Source organism: Lampris incognitus, chromosome 9 (assembly GCF_029633865.1).
Source record: "Lampris incognitus isolate fLamInc1 chromosome 9, fLamInc1.hap2, whole genome shotgun sequence".
NCBI classification, from domain to species: domain Eukaryota; kingdom Metazoa; phylum Chordata; class Actinopteri; order Lampriformes; family Lampridae; genus Lampris; species Lampris incognitus.
The window spans coordinates 52,146,057-52,151,276 of NC_079219.1; positions in this window are offsets into that span (position 1 = coordinate 52,146,057).

The window sequence follows — 5,220 nt, forward strand, 5'->3', positions numbered from 1 at the left end:
TGGGCCACTGGCTACGTCCTCCTGTAAGACAGATGAGGGTGTAGGACAGCGGGACACAGCGCGACTGGCGGGATTTGGACTCAAACACAACGTGATCTCCGTCCTTCCTCTGGTCGGCGCTCTGGCATGTTCCCTCTCAAATTCCTCTGCCGCCAACCTCTCCACGGCCTTGTACCTACAACAGAGAGAAGAACCGCTGTCAGAGGTTTCCACACCACGTTTGATGATCTGTTGGAAATTTCCATAAAGCCTCAAATTTAACTTCCCTTGTTTCATAAACACAACGTCGGGACACAGTAATAAATTGGCTTGAGGATAGGGATCCTTATTATTTAACTTTAAGCAATGTATTTTTTTTTCTCATTGTACGTTTTCTCAAATGACCTGCGGGTAAATATTTGGTCTAGGTCAGTTTAATGATGCTCTGATATCAGCTGAGCAAGTTGCCGGTGTCAGATTTATTAACATTTTACTTTTCATGATATTTTAAAAGGTTGAGTTGTAATCTCACAAAGGACAAAAGTATTTCTGACATGTTATTTGTCCTTTTATATATGTATCTGTTAAAGGATTATTTAACATTGTTCATTATTGTTTATTATGGTTATCTGCTCACTTAAGATGTCTGTACTAGGGATGGGACGATTCACAAATGTCGCGGTTCGATACGTCTCACGATTCAGGGCTCACGATTTCGATTCAATACGACACAGTGGAAGTCTTGGTAAGCAAGAGACAACACGCCATTGCAGTTCTCTATTTTTCATTTATTTTAAGAATTATGCCCAACATTTTTGCATTATCAAGGCACGTATTCAAACATAATGCAAGTGCAAAAGTTCTAACAAAATTTTGTGCCATCTTGTCTTGTTGTGTAACACAATTGCTTTACTTTAAAGCTTTTAAAAACTACCAGAACGACCAAGGCGGTCATTTTGACCGTTTTGGATTTTCAAAGTTTAATAACTTTATGGGGGGGAAAATATACAAACCTGCCGCTCCCTGAATGCTCCTAAATTGCATATATTTGCATTGAAATGAGTTTTAGATCAATTGCATAAAAAAGTTATAAGATCTACCTAAAACGACCGAGTGGTTAAAGTGTCCGTGCGTAATTTGCGTGTCATGTCACTATTTACGACGCGTGTTGGTCGCGTCATTTTCTGTGCAACGTTCAGTTCTCTCTCTCCCCCCCGTGTTTTATAGGCCTTTTTACGTTTGTTAGATGAGCAATATGTGTTTTCCGTTTTGTTTTTCAGGTAAGATTGCCAGCATGTCATTACAGGCGCCGTTTCAGACGCACAATGACCACCGCCGGGGCGTTGCAGGATTTACAGGTGTTGGACAGCGGCCATTTTAAATTGAAAAATAGTATTGTAACGATCACGGATGTGTAGACTCGCTAGCCCCTTGGCGAACGGAGCGGACCCTTTAGTCGACTGGTTCAGGAGACCCAGGTTCACCTCCCGGCTGTCCCTTGAATTCACTACAGTGTTATAGTTGTTAAAATGTTGATTTTGGCGTCAGTCGTTTCCTAACAGACATACTAACATATGCAGTGCATTAATATCTCAATTGGGTATTTATCTTGACAGAATATAGAGTTTAAAACCGGCGGTCATTTTGACTGCCCATGGTCGTTTTAGGTAGAAGTGAAATCCCGGTCGTTCCAGTGTTAGTAACACACGATCTCGCGAAATGGGGAGCGTCTCGAACCATGAAGACCGTATCGACCGATTCGGATTTCGATCCAGTATCGTCCCACCCCTAAATACACAGTAAATGACCAACAAATTCTTGTAGGTTTCTCCTGATCTCGATAAATACATAACTGACATGTCAATGAAATGTTTGTTATGGGAAATTTCACTGGACAGGAAAAAGTGTGTGTGTGTGTGTGTGGGGGGGGGGGGGCTTACAAACACAAACACACACACACACACACACACACACACACACATACAGATGGGCCAGATCCATGTCAAAATGCAATTACACACTTTGTCCTGTTGAGTTTGGGATGTCTTAATGTTCAGCCTGAGGCTGCACCTCAGTACACATCTGCCGGCTGGATCTCCAGGGATTTACCTTCCCTCGGTTTCTGCGCTTATAATCTTCCCAGATGCACTTCAATAGACAGTGTGCAGGTTCAATTTAACTATTATGTGTATTGGAATACAATGAAATTCTTATGCTCTGGCTCTCTCTGCCTTAACACAAGGGCACCCCATCCCTACACCAGACCTACATAGACCATTTGCACAAAATCATACATTATATACACAATATACAAAAGTACACGATGACGCAACAATGAAAAGTGCATATGGGTGTGTCAGCTGTTCAGCAGCCTGACTACCTGTGGAAAGAAACTATTACTGAGACAGGTGGTGTGTGTGATTTGATGCTCTATATACAGTGAAAAATACACAGAGTTCAAATTCTTCGGATGTCAGTAATGTCACCTTGAAATGACTGAGCTGCACAGGACTTGGCGGCCTGCTGGGATGGGAAACTGAGCTATAACACAACATGAGCTCTTAAGGTGATATAGCCTCTCATGTGAGCAACCCATTGAAGTCAAACGCCTGACTGATGAAAATGTCTGATTGTGATTCTGGTTCTGGTTTAGATACCTATTCTGGTCCACACTGATACTGCTGCATCACCCGGAGCGCATAAACTCACCTCTCTTCTCTGGCATGTCTCGCTTCTTCTCTCTTGTCCGCATAATCCCGACTGAAAACAAGGGTGTGAGCAAGAAAAGGATCGGGGGACAGAGCGAGAGATAGAGAAGAGAGAGAGAGAGAATTTAATAACTCCATCTTTTGGTATATATATACATTCACATACTTCTTTTTCTATTAAACTGATAACTTAATGAGAGCTGTCTAAGAAAACAGAACTAGAACTGACACGAGTCTAAAACTGATCCTGATTGGCTGAGCCAGATGAAGGTGGACTACATAGTCAAGTCCTGAAGAGGGCGGTTCAGGTCCTAATCCGGTGCAAACACCTCGGTTGCATGCCTTCTCCGTCTCTCTTCACTGCCGTGTCTGATATAGGCTAACATACCCACAGAAACGATGTTAAAATAATGAAATAAAAAACAGAAACTACAGTAGTCTTTACACGAACACCAACAGAGGAAGTCAAACGTCTGTGCTCGTACCGCGTGCTTCTATTCAAGCCTTCGTGATGACACAAATGAAAAGAGACGGCTCGCCTCTTTTCCGACTTACAGGTGTAACCCAGCTATTTTCTCGCCCGGTGCGGGATTTGACACGAGGTGTACTGCACCACAAGGCGACATCACTAACCGCTCGACTAAAGGGTCAGACCCTCTAGTCGATCGGCCAGTGGGTCTTATTAGTGGTTTACACAGGGATTTGTAAATATCCCCAATGAGTCTGATAAGACACGCAGGTGTTCCCAAAACAGATATAACTGAATTACTTCCAACACAGAATGTCGGAGGGCCGCGCGCTGCAACACGACCTTTAAAATCTTTTCTGGCTGCAGGCCGGCCAGTGATCCAGTTTCCAGGACACATCTAGCCTCCATGATGTGACGTGAAGCCCGGCAGTGAAGCTGATTGTATCTCATTTTGTAATCTTAGACTCACTTAAAGCGGTTTCTCTCCTCCCTTTCGATCCTCTGCAGGCGCTCCTCTCTTTCCTGGCGTCTCCGCTCTCTTTCGGCGGCTAAGGACTCCTGGTGCTGTCTGTAGGAGGAGGTCAGCAAACCCCCTAACGCAGGTCTGCCATCCCGGAGAGGGAGAAAGAGCAAACGGGAGCTCATTCTCAAGCCAACATGTAGGATGTATAAGCTGTTCGAGAGCAAATGTGACTTCACGGTTGAAAAGGAGTTACTGCTCTGTGACATCGGTAACGCTTTTCAAAAGTCAGATTTACACTTGAGGTCAGCAACAATGAACCCCGCATAACATCCCAAACTAAATGACACAACCAGTTGAAATATTATGATCCAAAAAAAAAAAAGACCAAAAACTGCTTTCATTTTTGGTTTGGCGCTCTTTACCAAGATACCTATTTCTGCCTGAGTTGCTTTACTCCCATTTTTCCCCTGGCTGACATTCTTGGATATGCAGATTCTTTGATTCTCTTATTTCATTTACTTATTTTATTCACAGACTGGGCGGCCTGTCCAGGGTGTCTCCCCGCCTGCCGCCCAATGACTGCTGGGATAGGCTCCAGCATCCCCGCGACCCTGACAGCAGGATAAGCGGTTTGGATAACGGATGCATGGATGGACTGTTAAGTCTTCCTATTGTAGAAGGTCGTGTCGCTTCCCTTTTGCTTTTTTATGTGGGAATTACATGGGAATCAAATTCCTTGTGCAAGCAAACTTACTTGGCAATTAATGAGACCTTGGACTTAATGTCATTGAGCGGCGGTTTTGCGGGCTGACCTGTCAGGTTTGGCGTCGGCGTCTGAAGCACCAAAGCGATGGACGGGTGTGGTGGGAGCGCTGGCGATACCTTGGTGCCTGCCAGGGTATGGAGTGCTATTGGCACTGATTCTGTCAAAAGAAGGAAGCAAAAAAAAAACAAATACTTCATCATCTCCTGACACCGTGGTGTTGAATTGTGTGAGGGAGAGGAGGGTGTGATGTCAGAGCGGGCGCCCTGATACCGCCATGCTCTTGGCTCTGAGATGGTATGATAACGGGAACATAATAAAGTACTGTATCATAACACTTTTCCTTTCGGGTGTCAACAATAAAATCAACAACTTAAGCCGAGAGGGATCTTTATGAGGTCAGCCACTTAACATTTTGCCCCTTCGAAAACCCTTCAAGAGACTGAGCGCTCTCTGTGAAGGGCATCTGCAGGTAGCATGCTCATCCCTGCCTGTGCATATGGAGGTCATGAAGGACAGTTCACATTGAAGCCAGGCAGATAACATGCAGTGAAGGGATTCAACAAAGCAATCCTTCACCAGACGACCGCTTCATCAGCCCCGCCGCCTTCCAAGGACTCCTTTGACGGGCCGTGTCGAATGAGATGAGCAAATCATGCACACTATGCCGTGGAATCCTTTGCATTGCTCGATGTGCATCGGAGCTGTTGGCAATACTGACGCCTGAATCTCCACAGCCAAGAGGCTGAACATATCCTCGCACACACTTGTTGCACTAGACCTGATGACCACTGGTGCGCTTACCTTTGAGCCCAACAGGGCTTTCTAGCTGTGTAAG